Genomic DNA, 8,764 nt, shown 5'->3' with positions numbered 1-8,764 from the left:
GTTGCTGCTGGGAGTCGATGGTCATCCCAGAGGGGAAGTCGTAAGCCCACTTGTACTACTTCCAGTAAGCAATTGACTGTCCAACAGTCCTTTGCGAGGAAGATGAAATATCACAGCAGTCATCCTGTTGCAAAGCGGATAACTGAGGCCTTGACAACTATGTTGGTGTTAGACGTGCGTCCGGTATCCGCCGTTAGTTCACAGGGAACTAGACAATTTCTTGAGGTAGTGTGCCCCCGTTACCAAATACCATCTAGGTTCCACTTCTCTAGGCAGGCGATACCGAGAATGTACACGGACGTCAGAAAAAGACTCACCAGTGTCCTAAAAAATGCAGTTGTACCCAATGTCCACTTAACCACGGACATGTGGACAAGTGGAGCAGGGCAGGGTCAGGACTATATGACTGTGACAGCCCACTGGGTAGATGTATGGACTCCCGCCGCAAGAACAGCAGCGGCGGCACCAGTAGCAGCATCTCGCAAACGCCAACTCTTTCCTAGGCAGGCTACGCTTTGTATCACCGGTTTCCAGAATACGCACACAGCTGAAAACCTCTTACGGCAACTGAGGAAGATCATCGCGGAATGGCTTACCCCAATTGGACTCTCCTGTGGATTTGTGGCATCGGACAACGCCAGCAATATTGTGTGTGCATTAAATATGGGCAAATTCCAGCACGTCCCATGTTTTGCACATACCTTGAATTTGGTGGTGCAGAATTTTTAAAAAAACGACAGGGGCGTGCAAGAGATGCTGTCGGTGGCCAGAAGAATTGCGGGACACTTTCGGCGTACAGGCACCACGTACAGAAGACTGGAGCAACACCAAAAACGCCTGAACCTGCCCTGCCATCATCTGAAGCAAGAAGTGGTAACGAGGTGGAATTCAACCCTATATATGCTTCAGAGGTTGGAGGAGCAGCAAAAGGCCATTCAAGCCTATACAATTCAGCACGATATAGGAGGTGGAATGCACCTGTCTCAAGCGCAGTGGAGAATGATTTCAACGTTGTGCAAGGTTCTGATGCCCTTTGAACTTGCCACACGTGAAGTCAGTTCAGACACTGTCAGCCTGAGTCAGGTCATTCCCCTCATCAGGCTTTTGCAGAAGAAGCTGGAGACATTGAAGGAGGAGCTAACACGGAGCGATTCCGCTAGGCATGTGGGACTTGTGGATGGAGCCCTTAATTCGCTTAACAAGGATTCACGGGTGGTCAATCTGTTGAAATCAGAGCACTACATTTTGGCCACCGTGCTCGATCCTAGATTTAAAACCTACCTTGGATCTCTCTTTCCGGCAGACACAAGTCTGCTGGGGTTCAAAGACCTGCTGGTGAGAAAATTGTCAAGTCAAGCGGAACGCGACCTGTCAACATCTCCTTCACATTCTCCCGCAACTGGGGGTGCGAGGAAAAGGCTCAGAATTCCGAGCCCACCCGCTGGCGGTGATGCAGGGCAGTCTGGAGCGACTGCTGATGCTGACATCTGGTCCGGACTGAAGGACCCGACAACGATTACGGACATGTCGTCTACTGTCACTGCATATGATTCTCTCCCCATTGAAAGAATGGTGGAGGATTATATGAGTGACCGCATCCAAGTAGGCACGTCACACAGTCCGTACTTATACTGGCAGGAAAAAGAGGCAATTTGGAGGCCCTTGCACAAACTGGCTTTATTCTACCTAAGTTGCCCTCCCACAAGTGTGTACTCCGAAAGAGTGTTTAGTGCCGCCGCTCACCTTGTCAGCAATCGGCGTACGAGGTTACTTCCAGAAAATGTGGAGAAGATGATGTTCATTAAAATGAATTATAATCAATTCCTCCGTGGAGACATTCACCAGCAGCAATTGCCTCCACAAAGTACACAGGGAGCTGAGATGGTGGATTCCAGTGGGGACGAATTGATAATCTGTGAGGAGGGGGATGTACACGGTGATATATCGGAGGATGATGATGAGGTGGACATCTTGCCTCTGTAGAGCCAGTTTGTGCAAGGAGAGATTAATTGCTTCTTTTTTGGTGGGGGTCCAAACCAACCCGTCATTTCAGTCACAGTCGTGTGGCAGACCCTGTCACTGAAATGATGGGTTGGTTAAAGTGTGCATGTCCTGTTTATACAACATAAGGGTGGGTGGGAGGGCCCAAGGACAATTCCATCTTGCACCTCTTTTTTCTTTAATTTTTCTTTGCGTCATGTGCTGTTTGTGGAGTATTTTTTTGAAGGGCCATCCTGCGTGACACTGCAGTGCCACTCCTAGATGGGCCCGGTGTTTGTGTCGGCCACTAGGGTCGCTTATCTTACTCACACAGCTACCTCATTGCGCCTCTTTTTTTCTTTGCGTCATGTGCTGTTTGGGGAGTGTTTTTTGGAAGGGCCATCCTGCGTGACACAGCAGTGACACTCCTAGATGGGCCAGGTGTTTGTGTCGGCCACTAGGGTCGCTTATCTTACTCACACAGCTACCTCATTGCGCCTCTTTTTTTCTTTGCGTCATGTGCTGTTTGGGGAGTGTTTTTTGGAAGGGCCATCCTGCGTGACACTGCAGTGCCACTCCTAGATGGGCCCGGTGTTTGTGTCGGCCACTAGGGTCGCTTATCTTACTCACACAGCTACCTCATTGCGCCTCTTTTTTTCTTTGCGTCATGTGCTGTTTGGGGAGGGTTTTTTGGAAGGGCCATCCTGCGTGACACTGCAGTGCCACTCCTAGATGGGCCAGGTGTTTGTGTCGGCCACTAGGGTCGCTTATCTTACTCACACAGCTACCTCATTGCGCCTCTTTTTTTCTTTGCGTCATGTGCTGTTTGGGGAGTGTTTTTTGGAAGGGCCATCCTGCGTGACACTGCAGTGCCACTCCTAGATGGGCCCGGTGTTTGTGTCGGCCACTAGGGTCGCTTATCTTACTCACACAGCTACCTCATTGCGCCTCTTTTTTTCTTTGCGTCATGTGCTGTTTGGGGAGTGTTTTTTGGAAGGGCCATCCTGCGTGACACTGCAGTGCCACTCCTAGATGGGCCCGGTGTTTGTGTCGGCCACTAGGGTCGCTTATCTTACTCACACAGCTACCTCATTGCGCCTCTTTTTTTCTTTGCGTCATGTGCTGTTTGGGGAGTGTTTTTTGGAAGGGCCATCCTGCGTGACACTGCAGTGCCACTCCTAGATGGGCCAGGTGTTTGTGTCGGCCACTAGGGTCGCTTAGCTTAGTCTTCCAGCGACCTCGGTGCAAATTTTAGGACTAAAAATAATATTGTGAGGTGTGAGGTATTCAGAATAGACTGAAAATGAGTGGAAATTATGGTTTTTGAGGTTAATAATACTTTGGGATCAAAATGACCCCCAAATTCTATGATTTAAGCTGTTTTTTAGTGTTTTTTGAAAAAAACACCCGAATCCAAAACACACCCGAATCCAAAACACACCCGAATCCGACAAAAAAAATTCGGTGAGGTTTTGCCAAAACGCGGTCGAACCCAAAACACGGCCGCGGAACCAAACTCAAAACCAAAACACAAAACTCGAAAAATTTCAAGTGCACATCTCTAGTGGTTTCACAAGTCCTTGCAGAGTTTAAAAGTGCACGTGCTCTTTCATGAAGAGGTTTGTGTGTGCTGCCGTCAGGACCTGCATACATGAACCTCTGCACAAAGAGCACATGAACTTTCACACTCTGCAAGGAAACCGCAAGGACTAATCAACCACAAGAAGTCCCTATTGGAATTATCCCAGCATAATCCATTCTGAGGAAGCTGGCAGATGTCGGGCGAAACACCTTATTTTGATTAAGCGTTAAGGTCAGGCTTGCCTACCCTCCCGCATTTAGCGGGAGGCTCACGATTTTTACATGAGCCTCCCGCTGCCCCGCATACCTTGTCAGTCCTCCCGGTTTTTAACTCTTCATCTCCATGAATCCGGACTGCGTATGCGCGATTCCGGAAATGTGGGGGGCGGGGCCTGCGCCGGAGAGGCAGACTGTGTGCTGTGAGAGTCCTGGTCACTGCCCTGTACCAGAGTCAGGCAGTCTGACCAGCAGCAGGGTGTAAATAAGCACAGCAGCCACCAGTGAAGCACATGACCCGGCAGCCAGGGGCTCAGCATCGCTGTGGCTGGCCCCGCCCACCACAGTAGGCTTCCTGTAACAGCCCAACTTTCCTGTTGCTGGATGTGGCTGCTCTGTGCCACCTCCCCCACTGCATTGTCCCAGGGCTGCCAGTGCAACCCTGCTCTTCACAGAAGGGAACTACAAACCAGACGGATACTGTGTCTACTGGGGGTTATTGGGGGTGGGGGGACTATGTATAATGTAATGTGCAACTATGGGGGGGGGGGGGTTTGTAATGTGCTACTGTGTGTAATATGGGGAGTGTAATGTAATGTGCTACTGTGTATAATGTGGGGGGGGTGTAATGTGCTACTGTGTGTAATATGGGGGGTGTAATGTAATGTGCTACTGTGTGTAATATGGGTGTGTGTGTGTAATGTGCTACTGTCTGTAATATTGGGGAGTGTGAAATGTAATGTGCTACGGTGTGTAATATGGGTGTGTGTAATGTAATGTGCTACTGTGTGTAACATGGGGTGTGTGTGTAATGCAATGTTCTACTGTGTGTGTAATGTAATGTGCTACTATGTGTAATATGGGGTGTGTGTGTAATGCAATGTTCTACTGTGTGTAATGTGTGTGTGTGTGTGTGTGTGTGTGTGTGTGTGTGTAATGTGCTACTGTTTAATATGGGGGGTGTAAAATGTAACGTGCTACTGTGTGTAATAGGGGTGTGTGTAATGTAATGTTGTACTGTGTGTAATATGGGGGGTGTAATGTAATGTGCTACTGTGTAATATGTGTAGGAGGGTGTAATGTGCCACTGTGTGTAATATGAGGGGGGGGGGGGGGGGGGCTGTAATGTGCTACTGTGTGTAATATGGGGGGGTGTAATGTAATGTGTTACTGTTTGTAATATGGGGCTGGTGTAATGTCATGCGCTACTGTGTGTAATATGGGGCTGGTGTAATGTAATGCGCTACTGTGTGTAATATGGGGCTGGTGTAATGTAATGTGCTACTGTGTGTAATATGGGGGGTGTAATGTAATGTGCTACTGTGTGTAATATGGGGGGTGTAAAATGTATTGTGCTACTGTATGTAATATGGGGGGGTGTAATGTATTGTGCTACTTTGGGTAATGTGTGTAAGAGGCTACCTGGTGTAATGTGTGTGTAAGAGGTTACCTGGCGTAGGCTACTTGGCGTAATGTGTGTAAGAGGCTACTTGGCGTAATGTGTGTAAGAGGCTACCTGAAGTAGGCTACCTGGCGTAATGTGTGTAAGAGGCTACCTGGCGTAATGTGTGTAAGAGGCTACCTGGTGTAATGTGTATAAGAGTCTACCTGGGGTTATATGTGTAAGAGTCTACCTTGCGTAATGTATATAAGGGGCTGTCTGGCGTAGTGTGTATAAGGGGTACTACTGTGTGGTGTAATGTGGCAAAAGTACAATACTGTGCAGGGTAATGTAATGTGAATTATGTGGTCATACCCCTTTCCCATGAAGCCACGCCCATATATTTTTGATGCGCGCCTTCGGCGCGCAGTCCCTGTCTGGCATGTGGGTGGGGGGGGGGGGGGGGCACACCAATTTTTTTTCCGGCACACTGCACCAAAATGTCAAGCTACAGCTCTGGCTGTATGTATAATTTAGTAGATTACGGTGCTGTGTGTACTGGGTGTGATGTGGGGTCTGTGTATAATGTAATGTATTATGGTGCTGGGTGTAATGTGTGTGTGTGTGTGTGTGTGTGTGTATATATATGTATATACAGGTTGAATATCCCATATCCAAATATTCCGAAATACGGAATATTCCGAAATACGGACCTTTTTGAGTGAGAGTGAGATAGTGAAACCTTTGTTTTTTGATGGCTCAATGTACACAAACTTTGTTTAATACACAAAGTTATTAAAAATATTGTATTAAATGACCTTCAGGCTGTGTGTATAAGGTGTATGTGAAACATAAATGAATTGTGTGAATGTACACACACTTTGTTTAATGCACAAAGTTATAAAAAATATTGGCTAAAATTACCTTAAGGCTGTGTGTATAAGGTGTATATGTAACATAAATGCATTCTGTGCTTAGATATAGGTAATATCACCATGATATCTCATTATGGTATGCATTTATTCCAAAATACGGAAAAATCCGATATCCAAAATACCTCTGGTCCCAAGCATTTTAAGGGATGCTCAACCTGTGTGTGTGTATATATATATATATATATATATATATATATGTATATATATATATATATATATATATATTTATTCTCACACAATCGCACACCAGTGTATATACTGTAGGTTCTCTATTTGTCAGTCTCCTCACAAGTGTACAGTACACACTATCTTAATATATAGTGTGCCTATATTATTACGCTTTTTTTTTCTGTTTTTAGTACTATAGTTTTCATCAGGACACACCCCTGAGTGGCAATAAATACCCTCATAGGTGGACCTAGACATGCATGGCCCGATAACCCCCTCCACCAACGGAAAGCGCTGCGTATCCTGCTGCCACCTGAAATCTCCCTGAAAGTGGTTTTCAAAAGTAGACAAGTATGGATAAGGTCACCATTCTGTGTTGTGCCAGATGACATAACATCACACAGCTACTGCAGATTTGTCAGTGCCACATTCATGCTTGCAACTCTCCCATTCCAGCACACCCCAAAGGTGCTCTATTGGATTGAGATCTGCTTGCCAGCTGTGGGAGGCCATTGGAGTATACTGAACTCTCATTGTATGTTCACAGAATGAGCATGAGATGACGTGTGCTTCAGTGCCGGAGCAGGGTGGGACTACGCCCCTTAAACATAGTATGTCATGACACCACGCCAAGGGGGTAGAGCAACCAGTGGCGAGAAGTTCATTACTGCCCTGAGCATCCTCTGGACACTCCGGGCACTTGTTCAGGCTGCATAGTGCATGCCCGGAACGCTCTTGTCAGTTTGCAGGCACATGGCAAGCCAAATGCTGGGCGTGTTGGGCAGTGACTGTGCCTTTCCCAGGCCCCTTGTCCCTGGGCATTGGTACCAGTCCTATTCCCCTACTTATGGCCCGGGTGTGCTTTGTGACATAGCACATTATCATGCTGAAAGTAGCTAAAGGTATGCACATGGTCAGCAATAATTGTAATGTGCACAAAGAGAACATTGCCCACTTCATTACACCACAACTACCAGCCTGAACTTTTGACACAAAGTAGAATGGGTTCTTGTTTACACCAAATTCTGACCTCGCCATCTGTATGTTGCAACAGAATTTTAGGTTAGTCAGAATAGGAGCCTGTTTTCCCATTTTCAGCTCTTCAAGGTTTGCTAAGCCTATGCCCACTGAGGCCTTGTCTTCTGGTACCACAGCTGTAATACAGGGTTATTTGAGTTACTGTCACCTTCCTTTCCCCATGAAACCAGTCTTATGATTTCTCACATTAACTACAGAATGTTTTGTGCACCATTCTCTGTAAACTCTAGAGACTTATGCATGAAATTCCCAGGAGATCAGCACTTTCTGAGAGACATCCATTCTGGGGTTTGGCATGCATAACAACTGAAGCTCTTGACCACGTCTGTGTACTTTTGCGCATGGAGTTAATGACACATGATTGACCGATTAGCTGTTTGCATTAATGTATGCAAGGCCATAATGGCACCACCAGGACCAGTAAGAAGCAGAGAGCCCTCAGCAGGTGGCATTACAGGCTGTAGAGCCCTATTCTAGACACCCCACAAGCCAAACGCAGGTGCCATGGGGGTAGCAATAGGCACCACGAGGACAACTGCACCATTCTCCCAACCTTAGTTACAGCCTGAGTATTTGTTGTGCATATATATGGGTGTGTGGGTGTATATGTACTCCCATATATAGTTTTGATATGTGTGTGTTTATGGTATGTAAAGCTCATTTGCATTTAAATTGAGTGTAATTGGGGCTCCACTTTATTTAATTCTCTAACCCTTTTATTGGTAACAACATTTCCACCACACCATGAGTCATTTATAGTATAATATTTCTTTAACTCCAGCTGTTGTTAGTGGAAAAGAGAACAGGAAAAAAATATTTTCTCTGTAGGCTCTTATTTGTTTGAATAACATAATTCAATAGCAGCTTATTGCAGTAATGGTATCAGCCGCATTATGTTCAGGTGATTTTGTCTGTAAACTGCAGAAGCATTGTGTTGTACAAAGGAAGCTGTCTACCCTATGACTCCCGCTATAAGGGGACTCGTAAGCTTATTCAGAATCTGCGCTGGCACTCAGCATCCGCCTGCCTCTAATGCACTTATGTCATATTCACAGAGGAGGCTGAACTGTACTTATCAATTCACATGTGAATGCAGTTAACCTCTTCTAATTAACGCTTGATGTTTCTGCTGCAGTGTCGTTAAGGCCTTCAGTAGAAACGGCTGACAATGGGTACGCTATTCTGTTGTTCACGTGAAAAGCCTCACATCCGCCATCCATCTATCGGGCCTGCTGATTTTAATTTTATTTATTTTCTGTTCACAATGATATCAGTACAATCTAAGAAATTAATTATAAGAGTGCTGCAGAATATTTAATTTGGTGCTGCGTCCTGTAAAATGACTGTATTAAATTGTAGCAAAATAGATCAACATGTGACTAGGGCAAAAGCTCTGTGCATGTCAAAAGTAATTCTGTAAAGCACTGTAGTGTACTCTCCATGTAGTCCCCACATGTCTCCACGT

Source organism: Pseudophryne corroboree, chromosome 8 (assembly GCF_028390025.1).
Source record: "Pseudophryne corroboree isolate aPseCor3 chromosome 8, aPseCor3.hap2, whole genome shotgun sequence".
Taxonomy (NCBI): Eukaryota; Metazoa; Chordata; class Amphibia; order Anura; family Myobatrachidae; genus Pseudophryne; species Pseudophryne corroboree.
The sequence above is the reverse complement of the archived record's forward strand: the minus strand, read 5'-3'. Positions refer to the sequence as shown.